General features: G+C 38.1%; 1 long non-coding RNA gene across 4 annotated transcripts in view; it reads right to left on the bottom strand.

The window, feature by feature from the left end:
- LOC143663197 (uncharacterized) overlaps nucleotides 1–16061 on the bottom strand; it is a 129126-nt gene that overhangs the window by 110185 nt on the left and 2880 nt on the right. For 3 of the 4 annotated variants that reach the window (XR_013165858.1, XR_013165861.1, XR_013165859.1), the window contains exon 1: nucleotides 1063–1123. This is a non-coding gene — a long non-coding RNA (uncharacterized LOC143663197). Of the gene's footprint in view, nucleotides 1–1062; nucleotides 1124–11538; nucleotides 11634–16061 lie in introns of those variants that run through there. The other variant, XR_013165860.1, reaches the window with a different exon arrangement.

The following is a 16061-nucleotide window of genomic DNA, read 5'->3' as shown; positions in this document are numbered from 1 at the left end:
CTCCATATTATTTTTGCTTAGATTAAAACCTTCTAAGAATAAATTGAGGTCAAATGCTGGGCATGTGAATCAACTTGGGTAATAAGGTCACAAATCTCAGTCTCAAGAATAATGAAAAGCATACCTCATTAAAACTACAGTAAGTGCACATCTGATAGTTAAAATCACAAATGTCAATCTGTATGGCCAGCACTTACATGAGGGTGAGGCTAAAGGAGAAAGACAGGAGGAAATTCAGAAAGGGCTTTTTTGCCCTACTTTGAAGGAAGATGAATTTTGTCCTGGAGATTAAGAGAAACCATTGAAATATCTGTAACAAGAGCAGAGATAGGCTCCGATTTGAAGTTTGAAAATAAAATCTCTCTGATACCAGAGGAAAAAATTTGTACAGGAGTAAAAGGAACAAGAGTGGAAACAGATAAGCCAGTCAGTAAGATAAGCCACACAGGTAATGATAAAGGCCTGAACAAAAGTATTATTAGCAAAGGAGATTGAAGGGAGGCAGATTTAAGAGATACTTAGAAGCTAAAATCAATTGGCCTTAAACCTGTATCTTTACAACTTTAAGTTAGAATAATTTCAATCGTTAAGTTACAGAACAATTTTGATTCATTATCTCTTATAAGAAATATGGATAGTGCTCCTGCCAAAACCATTAGATGGGCTGGCTTAAACAATGAGAATTTACCAGCTTACAGTGGAGGCCAGGAAAATGTGCAATTCAAGGAGTCATCAAGGCAATGCTTTCCTCCTGAAGACCAGCTGCTGGCAATCCTTGGCTACTCTGTCACATGGCAAGGCACATGGCAGCATCTGCTGATCCCTCCCTTTACTTGTGTGTTCCACTGATTTCACCTCCCTGTTGTTGTGACTTTCTCTCTCTGAATTTCGTCTTATAAAGGGCTCTAGGAATAGGATTAAGACCCATCCTGGTTGAGGTGGGCCATACCTTAATTGAAGTAACCTCATCAAAAGGTCCAGCTTACAGTGGTCTACACCCACAGGAATGGATTAAATTTAATAATGTTTTTCTGGGTGTGCTGGTTTGAAACTGCTACATACCCCAAAAGCCATGTTCTTTAATCCTGATTCAATGTTGTAGGGTGGGATCTTTTTGATTAAGTTGTTTCCATGGAAATGTGACCCATCCAGTTGTAAGTGGAACCTTTTGAATAGGTTGTTCCCATGGAGATGTGGCAACATCTATTCAAGGTGGATCTTAATCTGCTTACTGGAGTCCTTTAAGAGGGAACCATTTTGGACAAAGCTCAGAGCCAACACAGACAGAGATGTAGAAAGAAAATATCCCCAAGGAAGCTATTTCAAACTAGAAGTCAAAGGACCTGCAGAAACCAGCCATGTGCCTTCCCAGTTGACAGAGGTGTTCTGGAAGCCAGTGGCCTTTTTTTTTTTTTTTTTTTTTTTTTTTTTTTATTAACGGAAAGAAAAAAAAGAAATTAACACAACATTTAGAAATCATACCATTCTACATATGCACTCAGTAATTCTTAACATCATCACATAGATGCATGATCATTGTTTCTTAGTACATTTGCATCAGTTTAGAGGAACTAGCAACACAACAGAAAAAGATATAAAATGTCAATATAAAGAAAAGAAATAAAGTAGTAGTAATAGTAAAAAACAACAACAACAAACAAACCAACAAGCAAACAAAAACAAAAAAAAACCCTATAGCTCAGATGCAGCTTCATTCAGTATTTTAACATGATTACTTTACAATTAGGTATTATTGTGCTGTCCATTTTTGAGTTTTTGTATCTAGTCCTGTTGCACAATCTGTATCCCTTCAGCTTCAATTACCCATTGTCTTACCCTGTTTCTAACTCCTGCTGAACTCTGTTACCAATGACATATTTCAAGTTTATTCTCGAATGTCCGTTCACAACAGTGGGACCATACAGTATTTGTCCTTTAGTTTTTGGCTGGATTCACTCAGCATAATATTCTCTAGGTCCATCCATGTTATTACATGGTTCACAAGTTTATCTTGTCTTAAAGCTGCATAATATTCCATCGTATGTATATACCACAGTTTGTTTAGCCACTCTTCTGTTGATGGAGATTTTGGCTGTTTCCATCTCTTTGCAATTGTAAATAACGCTGCTATAAACATTGGTGTGCAAATGTCCGTTTGTGTCTTTGCCCTTAAGTCCTTTGAGTAGATACCTAGCAATGGTATTGCTGGGTCGTATGGCAATTCTATATTCAGCTTTTTGAGGAACCGCCAAACTGCCTTCCACAGTGGTTGCACCCTTTGACATTCCCACCAACAGTGAATAAGTGTGCCTCTTTCTCCGCATCCTCTCCAGCACTTGTCATTTTCTGTTTTGTTGATAATGGCCATTCTGGTGGGTGTGAGATGATATCTCATTGTGGTTTTGATTTGCATTTCTCTAATGGCCAGGGACATTGAGCATCTCTTCATGTGTCTCTTGGCCATCCGTATTTCTTCTTCTGGTAGGTGTCTGTTTAAGTCTTTTTCCCATTTTGTAATTGGGTTGGCTGTCTTTTTGTTGTTGAGTTGAATAATCTCTTTATAAATTCTGGATACTAGACCCTTATCTGATATGTCATTTCCAAATATTGTCTCCCATTGTGTAGGCTGTCTTTCTACTTTCTTGATGAAGTTCTCTGATGCACAAAAGTGTTTAATTTTGAGAAGCTCCCATTTATTTATTTCCTTCTTCAGTGTTCTTGCTTTAGGTTTAAGGTCCATAAAACCACCTCCAGTTGTAAGATCCATAAGATATCTCCCAACATTTTCCTCTAACTGTTTTATGGTCTTAGACCTAATGTTTAGATCTTTGATCCATTTTGAGTTAACTTTTGTATAGGGTGTGAGAGATGGGTCTTCTTTCATTCTTTTGCATATGGATATCCAGTTCTCTAGGCACCATTTATTGAAGAGACTGTTCTGTCCCAGGTGAGTTGGCTTGACTGCCTTATCAAAGATCAAATGTCCATAGATGAGAGGGTCTATATCTGAGCACTCTATTCGATTCCATTGGTCGATATATCTATCTTTATGCCAATACCATGCTGTTTTGACCACTGTGGCTTCATAATATGCCTTAAAGTCAGGCAGCGCGAGACCTCCAGCTTCGTTTTTTTTCCTCAAGATGTTTTTAGCAATTCGGGGTACCCTGCCCTTCCAGATAAATTTGCTTATTGGTTTTTCTATTTCTGAAAAATATGTTGTTGGGATTTTGATTGGTATTGCATTGAATCTGTAAATCAATTTAGGTAGGATTGACATCTTAACTATATTTAGTCTTCCAATCCATGAACACGGTACGCCCTTCCATCTATTTAGGTCTTCTGTGATTTCTTTTAACAGTTTTTTGTAGTTTTCTTTATATAGGTTTTTTGTCTCTTTGGTTAAATTTATTCCTAGGTATTTTATTCTTTTAGTTGCAATTGTAAATGGGATTCGTTTCTTGATTTCTACCTCAGCTTGTTCATTACTAGTGTATAGAAAAGCTACAGATTTTTGAATGTTGATCTTGTAGCCTGCTACTTTGCTGTACTCATTTATTAGCTCTAGTAATTTTGTTGTGGATTTTTCTGGGTTTTCTACGTATAGTATCATATCGTCTGCAAACAGTGATAGTTTTACTTCTTCCTTTCCAATTTTGATGCCTTGTATTTCTTTTTCTTGCCTAATTGCTCTGGCTAGAACTTCCAACACAATGTTGAATAATAGTGGTGATAGTGGACATCCTTGTCTTGTTCCTGATCTTAGGGGGAAAGTTTTCAATTTTTCCCCATTGAGGATGATATTAGCTGTGGGTTTTTCATATATTCCCTCTATCATTTTAAGGAAGTTCCCTTGTATTCCTATCTTTTGAAGTGTTTTCAGCAGGAAAGGATGTTGAATCTTGTCAAATGCCTTCTCTGCATCAATTGAGATGATCATGTGATTTTTCTGTTTTGATTTGTTGATATGGTGTATTACATTAATTGATTTTCTTATGTTGAACCATCCTTGCATACCTGGGATGAATCCTACTTGGTCATGATGTATAATTGTTTTAATGTGTTGCTGGATACGATTTGCTAGAATTTTATTGAGGATTTTTGCATCTGTATTCATTAGAGAGATTGGTCTGTAGTTTTCTTTTTTTGTAATATCTTTGCCTGGTTTTGGTATGAGGGTGATGTTGGCTTCATAGAATGAATTAGGTAGTTTTCCCTCCACTTCGATTATGTTGAAGAGTTTGAGGAGAGTAGGTACTAATTCTTTCTGGAATGTTTGATAGAATTCACATGTGAAGCCGTCTGGTCCTGGACTTTTCTTTTTAGGGAGGTTTTGAATAACTAATTCAATCTCTTTACTTGTGATTGGTTTGTTGAGGTCGTCTATTTCTTCTTGAGTCAAAGTTGGTTGTTCATGTCTTTCCAGGAACCTGTCCATTTCTTCTAAATTGTTGTATTTATTAGCGTAAAGTTGTTCATAGTATCCTGTTATTACCTCCTTTATTTCTGTGAGGTCAGTAGTTATGTCTCCTCTTTCATTTCTAATCTTATTTATTTGCGTCCTCTCTCTTCTTCTTTTTGTCAATCTTGCTAAGGGCCCATCAATCTTGTTGATTTTCTCATAGAACCAACTTCTGGTCTTATTGATTTTCTCTATTGTTTTCATGTTTTCAATTTCATTTATTTCTGCTCTAATCTTTGTTATTTCTTTCCTTTTGTTTGCTTTGGGATTAGTTTGCTGTTCTTTCTCCAGTTCTTCCAAGTGGACAGTTAATTCCTGCATTTTTGCCTTTTCTTCTTTTCTGATAAAGGCATTTAGGGCAATAAATTTCCCTCTTAGCACTGCCTTTGCTGCGTCCCATAAGTTTTGATATGTTGTGTCTTCATTATCATTTGCCTCTAGGTATTTACTAATTTCTCTTGCAATTTCTTCTTTGACCCACTTGTTGTTTAAGAGTGTGTTGTTGAGCCTCCATGTATTTATGAATTTTCTGGCACTCCGCCTATTATTGATTTCCAACTTCATTCCTTTGTGATCCGAGAAAGTGTTGTGTATGATTTCAATCTTTTTAAATTTGTTAAGACTTGCTTTGTGACCCAGCATATGGTCTATCTTTGAGAATGATCCATGAGCACTTGAAAAAAAGGTGTATCCTGCTGTTGTGGGATGTAATGTCCTATAAATGTCTGTTAAGTCAAGTTCATTTATAGTAATATTCAGGTTCTCTATTTCTTTATTGATCCTCTGTGTAGATGTTCTGTCCATTGATGAGAGTGGTGAATTGAAGTCTCCAACTATTATGGTATATGTGTCTATTTCCCTTTTCAGTGTTTGTAGTGTATTCCTCACGTATTTTGGGGCATTCTGGTTCGGTGCGTAAATATTTATGATTGTTATGTCTTCTTGTTTAATTGTTCCTTTTATTAGTATATAGTGTCCTTCTTTGTCTCTTTTTACTGTTTTACATTTGAAGTCTAATTTGTTGGATATTAGTATAGCCACTCCTGCTCTTTTCTGGTTGTTGTTTGCATGAAATATCTTTTCCCAACCTTTCACTTTCAACCTATATTTATCTTTGGGTCTAAGATGTGTTTCCTGTAGACAGCATATAGAAGGATCCTGTTTTTTAATCCATTCTGCCAGTCTATGTCTTTTAATTGGGGAATTCAGTCCATTGACATTTAGAGTTATTACTGTTTGGATAATATTTTCCTCTATCATTTTGCCTTTTGTATTGTATATATCATATCTGTCTTTCCTTCTTTCTACACTTTTCTCCATGTCTCTCTCTTCTGTCTTTTTGTATCTGACTCTAGTGCTTCCTTTAGTATTTCTTGCAAAGCTGGTCTCTTGGTCACAAATTCTCTTAGTGACTTTTTGTCTGAGAATGTTTTAAATTCTCCCTCATTTTTGAAGGACAATTTTGCTGGATATAGGAGTCTTGGCTGGCAGTTTTTCTCTTTTAGTAACTTAAATATATCATCCCACTGTCTTCTAGCTTCCATGGTTTCTGCTGAGAAATCTACACATAGTCTTATTGGGTTTCCCTTGTATGTGACGGATTGTTTTTCTCTCGCTGCCTTCAAGATCCTCTCTTTCTCTTTGACCTCTGACATTCTAACTAGTAAGTGTCTTGGGGAACGCCTATTTGTGTCTAATCTCTTTGGGGTGCGCTGCACTTCTTGGATCTGTAATTTTAGGTCTTTCATAAGAGTTGGGAAATTTTCAGTGATAATTTCTTCCATTAGTTTTTCTCCTCCTTTTCCCTTCTCTTCTCCTTCTGGGATACCCACTACACGTATATTTGTACGGTTCACATTGTCCTTGAGTTCCCTGATACCTTGTTCAAATTTTTCCATTCTTTTCCGGATAGTTTCTGTTTCTTTTTGGAGTTCAGATGTTCCATCCTCCAAATCACTAATTCTATCTTCTGTTTCTTTAAATCTGTCATTGTAGGTATCCATTGTTTTTTCCATCTTTTCTACTTTATCTTTCACTTCCATAAGTTCTGTGATTTGTTTTTTCAGTTTTTCTATTTCTTCTTTATGTTCAGCCCATGTCTTCTTCATGTCCTCCCTCAATTTATCGATTTCGTTTTTGAAGAGGTTTTCCATTTCTGTTCGTATATTCAGCATTAGTTGTTTCAGCTCCTGTATCTCATTTGAACTATTGGTTTCTTCGTTTGACTGGGCCATATGTTCAATTTTCTGAGCGTGATCCGTTATCTTCTGCTGGCGCCTGGGCATTTAGTCAGATTTCCCCGGGTATTCGACCCCACAGGTTGAAAGATTTTTCTGCGCAGTCTCTGGGTTCTGTTCTTCCTATCCTGCCCAGTAGGTGGCACACGTGGCACACGCCTGTCTGTGGGTTCCACCAGCGAAAGTTGCTGTGGGTCCCTCAACTCTGGAAAACTCTCGCCGTAGGGGAGGTTCGGCAACCGAAGCGTCTTGGAAGAATGCCAGCCGGCCCGGGGTTCCAAACGCGGGGAGGGTCGCCGGCTGTCGCAGCACAGGAGAGCGTCCGGCCAAATTAGCTAGTCGGCCCGGGGCACCAAGCGTGGCGGGAGGGCGCCAGCTGTCGCAGCCCGGGAGAGTGCACTGCTCCCAGCCGACGGGGGAGTCACGTGTTTGGAAGGGATCCCCCGGTCACTGTTCTCCGCAGTCTGGGGATTTCCGACCCAACTATCTCAGTTGTTCCGGGGGGCCTCGTGTGGTGGGGGCACCAGCCGCCGCGGCCTAAGGGGACCGCCTGTCCAATTCTACCAGCTGGCCTGGGAAGGTGGAAGGGAGGGACTCCGGTCGCTTGCTGTCCCACCCAGGAAAGCCCGTGCCCCTTGGTGATCTCACCGGAGCTGGTTCTCCCAGATAGTCAGCCGTTCCAGGATGGGGTACGCTGTCCCTTTGATTTCCCTCGTGGCTCCGGGAGCTGCTCTGTATTATCTCCACTCCCCCAGTAGTTGTTCTGGAGGAGGAAAGGTGAGGGCGGCAAGGCTGTCGAGGCTGGTGGCGGAGGAGCACGGTGAAGGCGGGGGAAGAGGGCACCGTGTTGGTTGGAGAGCAGCCGGAGCAGGAGGGGGAGGAGGGGGGTAGGGAGGTCGGGCGGCTCGGCTGCTGCGGGGCGCGTGCGCCGCGCGGCGGTCCGGCGGAGAGAGAGAGGGGGTAGGGAGGTCGGGCGGCTCGGCTGCTGCGGGGCGCGTGCGCCGCGCGGCGGTCCGGCGGAGAGAGAGAGGGGGTAGGGAGGTCGGGCGGCTCGGCTGCTGCGGGGCGCGTGCGCCGCGCGGCGGTCCGGCGGAGGCGGGGCGCCAGTGGCCTTTTTTTTTAAGAGTCAAGTACCTTTTTCTGGATGTCCTAGTTTGGACTTTTGAACTGCCTACCTGCAGTTTAATAAATCCCCTTTATAAAAGCCAACCCATTTCTGGTATATTGCATTCTGGTAGCTTCAGCAACTAAAGCACTGGAGTACATACAGATTCAAACCACCACAATAGGAAAAGTTGCTTCAGTGTCTCAGGGATGTCAGAACTCTATGTTAACTTCCCCATGATGTTGTTGTATCTCTTTCATGGTCTCATAGTAGCTTTGAGCATCATATCCTTAAACAGCAATGTTCATAACAGGAAAGAGAGGGAGCAGCCTTCTCTGCACAGGTGTCTCTTTGTATTTGTTATTGTTGTTGTTTTTACTTTATCAGAGAGAAAGATCTTTCCCAGGAGCCTTTAAGCAGACTCCCCCTCAGGTTCCAAGAACGAGGATTGGGTCAATGCCCATACCTTAAAAGTGAGAAAAGTTGAAAAAGCAAGATCTGACCCATTTAATCTCTAGAATGGGAGGTAGACTCCAATAGTAAGGAAGAGAAGGCTGGTACTGGCTATTGGAGAGGCACCCAGTAGTGTCTGCCAAGGTAGTTATTAAATGTGCAAGGTGAGAATAAAGGAGAAGTCAAAATAATTTCTTAAATATCTGGCTTGGGCTATTGGCCCAATTGCATTGGCATTCATTCAACTGAACAATGCAAGAGGAACCAGTTTAGAATAAGGAGTGATGAGTTATTTATCTTGGAAAACTCAGAGCTTAGTTTGATAAGAAGTCTAGAGCTCAAAATTGAGAGTTTATAAGTTTGAAACAATGTAACTGAAGCCAAAGAGTAAACATGTTTGTTTAGAGACAGGATGTAAAGTGATAACAGAAGACAGTCTAAGAAGGAATCCGGTTTGTGGGAAAGGGAAGCCCATTTGTGAGACTGAAAAGGAAGGTCCATGGAGGTGAAAGCAGTAGAGAGCAATGTTTTAATACGAGAGAATGATCAATGGCATTAAATGCTTCCAAGAGATCAAATAAGAAGAGTGTCCATCAGTTTTAGCACAAATATGACTGGTTAACCATTGCCAAGAAAGAAAATATCTAGGAACATAGTTATAGAGAAAAGATTTTTTGGTTATTAAAAAAATCAGAACTCCTGTGGCAGTGACCTGAGAAAGGATTCCAGTCGGTGTGGAAGAGTTCTTATTAAAGAAAAAATTCTAAACTTTTTCATCACTCTATTTTGCGTTTTCATTTTGAGTTCTCTGATAAATCTTTGAACATTTTAAATTAAAGTAGATGCTAAGATTTATACCATAAGACCTTTCAGATTAATGAATTTTCTATTGTCTTTACTATAAAAGCTATTCTATAGGAGGTCAGCCAGAGTGGCCTGTTTCCCATAAAGAGCAATTGGAAAAAACAAAATCCACAGTTTATAAGAAATGCAGTACTGGCAGTATAGCCTGTGCTAGTTCAGGTTCAGTCACGCCATCTTGTGTTTGAATATAGCACAGCAGCTCTCATTTAAAATCGAAATACATTCAACAAGACTCATCACCCACTGTGTGTCAGGACCTCACACTAAGTGCTCAGCATATGGCTGTGGAAAAGCTCTCAGGTCCCCACTATCATGGAGATTATAAAGGGCTTCAATTATTATGGACTTTTAAATCCATTTCAAAGTCTTTCTGTATGAAGATTAAACATTTTATTATATGGTACAAATTGTTTTATCGGTTAAAAAATGAAATATTGTCAACAATTTGTTCAGCCTCAACCTTAAATCACTGGTTCTATTTGTTCCTAAACTTTTCTCCTTAACTTCCAGTGACAAAAATTTAAAATACACTGATTTAATTCTATAGCTATTATTGACAAAGACTAATTTTTTCGTACTATACATTGTAATGTTTAATTCCAAAGTGCTTAACTAATCTTAATTTTAGCTGTCAGTGAGAAGCCTCTGAGGCTATAATTTCATAGTTTACATTCTCAGGAAACTTTCTTTATTAAAATACAGTCAAAAGATAGTGCTTTATTCTAAGCTACTAAAATTGAAATTCCCTAAATCTCATTATATCTTCTTATCATCTGCATTTTTATATTTCTTATCTAAAGAATCTGAAAATCTCAGTGCTGCTATAAATTCCTCAAATTTCACTGCCTGGCTTTTGTAGCTTTCAAAAACAAAATCAAAAGTTCTCGTTTAAATAACGGAACAGTGACTCAATTGTTATGGCCGCATATATGTGATGTGTTAAGTGGTCCAGAATGAACCTTCCTATAATGAATGCAAATATTAGGCACCCTGCCTTGCACGCCTTGCATATGGAGACCTAAGTCATGAGCCAAGGACCTTTATCTGACCAACATTCACTCCTGCATATACAAAAGGTGAGGTAACACCTTTGCTCAGGAGTCATGAAATGCATCTCAGCAAATACATCCAAAATCTCTGAGTGCTTTCTCATCATGCTAGAAGGTGGAAGACAGCACATGATCACACTCTTTCCCCTATGCATCACAGCATATATGTACCAACTAGCAATGGTTACAATAATATTGTGGATTAAACCACCCTAAGATCTGGTCACATTGGAAAGGGGTGGATGAAACAAGTAGAGATAGAGAATAGAGTCCACTTTTGCAATCAATATGTTCACAAGGTAACTAGTAACGGTAGCTGTAAAATTTTCTCCAGCTTGTAATCCGACCTTACTTTTGCTTTTATTATACACTCTAAGGAAAACTAAAACATACATACAGTTTCTTGTGCCCCCTTCTCATGAGCTCACTCACACCAAGCACACCCTACATGTTCTTATTTCTCGCTAACTTCACAAGGGTCCTCCAAAATTTACACTTACTTCTAGTCTGAATGCTTAAAAACTTTGTCATGTAATGGGACACACGGAAGATATCACATGTGTACAGCACAGTGAGATAAACCAGAGCTTTGAGGACGTCTATGTCAGGTACGTATGTCAATGGTTATGTCAGGCTAGTTTATTAATTTCATCATACTACATAATTAAGACAAAAAATGAAATCTGAAGTATTAGGAAGGGTAGTATAGTCTAAATTCGTATGAAATTTCCAAATAAAATATTTTACATTTTTTTCCTGAGGAATTTGAACTTGATTCCATCAATATAACATTAGTTTCAATCAGGTTTTATGCTTAACATGGTTATAAGCAATTCCTGAAAATGTCTTTTTAATAAAGATCACTCTGGAATTTTTAGTCACCTTCTGCAAAAATGCGAATAGGTTGTAACAATAGCAGAAAGAATGTATTGCTTTTTCACCAACTGCAGCAACTCACTTTATAGTGTTGAAAAGAATTTAGATAAGAATTCATTAAATTATATTTCAAGGATCCTACAATTTTCTAAAACTAGCTGACACGCATAAGAGGGATCAAATTTACCTTTCTGGATGGAACTAAAATACTGTTTATATATATATATATATATATATATATATATATATATATATATATATATATATATATATATGCAAAATACACACACACACACACACACACACATATACATCTATATATGAAACAACAGCTTCCAAAATATTGGACATCAGGCAATGACTGACAGTGATCCCTCAGAGAGAGTTCCCTATTCCCCAAATGAAATAGGATGAAGCCGGGAGTCCAGAAAACAAGGTGGCTAGAGTTAGGAAGGCAGAGTACCCCAGAGAAGAGAGTTGCAGAAGGGATACCTCTGAAGATCTGCAGCAGTTTCCTGGAGTATTCAACTGAGTACTGATCAGCACCAGCATGTGGGGGAACTTCTGGACGCTGGGGGCAAAATCACCTGAGAAGAATAGAGGGAAGAGAACTCAAAACTCACATAAGATCAGACATAGTGCCCCTTTCTGAAGCTAGAATAGAAAATAGAATTCATTAAATGGTTCTTAGAGTACTAAGAAAGTTCCTGGCCCAGTAATTGGGGAAAATTAATCCTAGGAAAAAATGTGCTCTGTACCTAACTTAAAAAGCTTAAAAGCAAGACCCAAAAAGATTCAACTGTTTCTAAGTAACTTATCCATGTCCCTGGACAAATTTCATATATATTTTTAGGGAAAAGAATGTTCAGCAACTAGCAAGAAAAAGAATCACAATGTCTGACATAAATGCAATTTTCTAATTATTTTTATTACTTACTACACATGCAAAAAAGCAATCTATGAATCATGAGGAGGAAAATCAGTGAGAAGGGAACCAAAAATAAAACAAGTAAAAGAGTTAGCATACAAAAACATTTAGCACATTGCAAAAACACTATTTAACTGCATTCCATATGTTTAGGAAGCAAGAGGAAAGAATGAATATGTTAAGTAGAGACATGAAAATATAAAAATCTCAAATCAAATTTGAGAGATGAAAATTACAATGTCTGGACTGAATTAACAGTAGATTATACAAAGGAGAATAAAAATTAGTGACCTGAAGAAATAGCAATAAAAACTATGCAAAATGAAACACAAAAAAGAAAAAAAAAGCAGAGAAAACTAAATGGAAGTGTGGGACGATTTCAAGAAAACAAATATACATGTACTTTGAGTTCGCCAAGGAGAAAATGTCAGTTGGGGAGAGTTAGAAAAAAGATATTTGAAGAATTAATACCCAAATTTGATGCAAACTATAAACCAAGAGACCCAAGAAGCTCAGAAAAGTCCAAACACAAGACATGAAGAAAAGTATACCAAAGCATATCATATTTACTTAAAACCAGTGACAAAGACAAAATCTGAAACAAACAGAAAATGCCCATTGCATAAAGAGAAACAAAGGTATAAAGGTATAAAGGACTTATACATGGTAAACCATACAGCATAGCTGAAAAATTTTTTTAAAAGAGCTAAAGAAATGGAAAGCCATCCTGCATTCATGGATTTGAATATTAAATATTTTTTAAGATGTCAATACCACCCAAAGTGATTTACAGATTCAATTCCATCCCAATCAAATTTCCAACACCTGGAAATGGAAAAGTCAATTATTAAATTCATACAAAAGGCAAGGGTCCCACATAGCCAAAAACACCTTGAAAAAGAACAGAGGACTCACACTTCCTGATTTTAAAACTTGCTACAAAAATAGTATTCAAAACAGTGTGGCAGTGGTGTCAGGGCAGATGTAAGACCTATGGAATAGAATTGAGAGTTCAGAAATAAACTCTCACATCTATGAAAAAATGGTCTGATTATAGTGCCAAATACCCTTAATGGGGCAGGGAAAGCCTTTCACCAAATGGTCCTAGGGAAACTAGGAATCTATATGCAAAGGAATGAAAGTGGATGCCTGCCTCACACCATATACAAGAAGTAATTCAGGATGGAACAAGGACCTAAACATAAGAACTAAAACTATAAAACTCCAAGAAGAAGATATAGGGGAATATTTTCTGGACTTGGTATTAGGCAGTGAATTTTTAGGCTTGATGCACTTCATGGTCATGATACACAACACTGTAATTAACTAAATTGCATACCTGAAAGTTGTTAATATGGGAAATTTTATATTGCATATATGGTACCAGAATAAAAATTTAAAAAATACCTATAGAACTGTACAACACAAAGAGTGAACCCTAATGTAAACTATGGGCTGTAATTAATAATTTAATTATAATAATACTGGTTCATTAATTGTAACAAATATATCACACTAATGCAAAATGTTAGTAATAGGGAAGACCATGTGTGGAAGGGTGTATTTGGCAACTCTCTGTATGATTTTTTCTGTAAGCTTACAACTGCTCTGATAAAAACAAAAGTAAATTAAGGAGAGAGCCCTGGTGAAACATAACACTGAGGCAGCAGAGGTGTGGGGAGCAGAGCTGACCTGGAGTAAGACCGAGTCCCTGCAGTGCTTTGGGCACGCTCCTCTCACCCCTTGCTGGTGAAGGGCAGCAGGATTGAGCTGGAGGGGAGCAGCAGCCAGGGCTTTGTGGGGTTCATGCAGCAGACCTCAGCCTGAAGCTAGCGTGGCATGCGGGCAACAGCACCCTGTTCCCCAACTCCACTTCTCTTTGCTCCTTCCCAGAGATGTAGTGTACGCTGTGTTCCTGTAGGCACTGGTGTCCTCTCTTCTTTCGTGTGAATCTAATTCAGCTGGATTACTGGCCCTCTTTACCCTCAGACATTACAAAATGGTAGGTTATCGATAAGCATCCTGTTGACATGCATCATAAGATCAGTTACTGCTGGAATCTTGACAAGTCCACTGATTGCCGAAGTTTACCTAGCAGCAGGAAAGGAAATGATTTAAAGCCCTCAGCTTGGGCACTGGACATTTTGTGTAGCACTGGTTTCCTTTACACAGATTTTAGCTGTATAGCGTACACCTTTTGCCTGCAATGTTGAGAAGATTGAATAAGTGAACCTAAGATATTGAATCCTCAAAAAGAATACATACTGGAATGAAGTTTTAGCTAGTTCTTCAGATGGAAACAGCGTGGGTGAAAAGGTATGTGAGGGATGACATCTCAACTCTTTCTTCAGTTTGACGCTCCAGATATTGAAGATCTTTTTGGACTCCTTTTGTCCTCAATCCAAACAAAACAACTCTCTTGACTTTCCTTTTTGTAGGTATTTCACTTAAGTAGCTTTACAGGTACACCTGACCTGAGCTAGGCCAGCAAAGTTCCTGAGTGGGTGTTTCTTACTCTCCGTTTTATCATAATCTGTGAGAAAATGCAATGTTGCATATCTCAGAGAAACTATGAAGAATATTGGTTCATTTTTTAGTATGGCATACTGTACTAAAATCCTAGCTGATTTATTTTTGATTAAAATATGGTAAACTCTTCTTTTGCTACATTTTCCTAACAGTGAGGGCCAACTGGATTTTGGTTAAGTGTAGCTTTAAGAACAAATGTGATGAAGTATTATAATGAAAAAAAATGCTTAAGTGTACTGACTTTTCCCATCAATCTAATTCTATGGATCTTATTTAGTTTAATTGGAAATATTCTATTTAACAGTCTTGAGTTGAAAACTTTAAGCTAGATTGATAAGGTTGCCCTTTGGACATTTGAAGCACAGATAAGAAGAGAATTTAAACATTCTCTTACAGTTTTTCTTAGTGACTTTAATTTATTAATGACACTTTGGAAGTTGTAGAAATGCAGCTTAAACTAGGGTTAATGATTCGTGATTTCTTAGTCTTAATGTGGTTACCTACTGGTGGCTCATCTCGCTTTTTCAGTATTGGTTGTCAACTCCCCTACAGTACCTAAAGTTATATGCCCCGTTTTGTCCTTTACATTTTCCTTCAAGAGAATTTATATCTTTCAAAATAATTAAATATTATAATTATATTATAATTAAATATTTTAAAACATGATTTTAGTTATCTTAATTTTTCTTCTATTGTTTAGCCTTCTTTTTCATTAAAAGTCCTAAAAATGGTGACCTTCCAAAGGGAAAGAATTGCAAAAGTTACATACCTAACTTGGCTTTTTATCACCTTAATTGTCTTGTATGGAATACAATTAATGTTGTTGTTATTATTGTGACTATGTTTTCAGAGTGGTTTTGGTAATTAAATCCGACATTTTAAAGGAAAGGTTTCATTGCTGGAGGACAGGTGCACATGAACCCATCTATCCCATTCCATGTGAGGCAGTATACACTCCAGTTTCTGATCAAAAATAGCAAGGAGGATCAATTTACCAGGGTAAGTCATAGAGAAAAATTACACAAGGATCACAACAAATTAACTAGCCATTTTCTTTTGACCATTAAAATGGCCATTGGATCATTTATCAAAATGATAGTGATGTATATATACTCAGGCTACATAGAAAGTAAGTAGAGTTGGATTGCTGGCCAACATTCTGACAAATTCCCCCCCAAAAATTACTCTCCAGTGCTCAAATCTTTCTTCCAAGCAAATGTTTAAAGATGAAGGCTCCATTTTTTCAGTTAAGGAGCTGTCATTTGGAACAGGACCCCTGTAGTTGAAGAAATTTGAGGAAGTTGTATCCTTTATGATGGGAGATGATTAGGGCATCTCTACTAAAGAATGCCTCCTGTTAAAGCTGCTGCCTAAAAGATGCCTTTGAGCATAACTTCATAAACTATTTAAACACTTAGGTCAGTAGTTGGTGGACCGTTCCTTCAAAATACTATTGATCTGTGATTAAAACTTTTGGTTACTTTCCTTTCAGAGCCAAGACACAGAAATCAAGGCATTTGAGAGGTATCTTTGTTTCCATCTTCTTTCCGTCTTATAT

The sequence above is a fragment of the Tamandua tetradactyla genome, chromosome 19 (assembly GCF_023851605.1).
Source record: "Tamandua tetradactyla isolate mTamTet1 chromosome 19, mTamTet1.pri, whole genome shotgun sequence".
NCBI lineage: Eukaryota > Metazoa > Chordata > Mammalia > Pilosa > Myrmecophagidae > Tamandua > Tamandua tetradactyla.
This window is presented reverse-complemented; position numbering and strand designations above follow the sequence as displayed.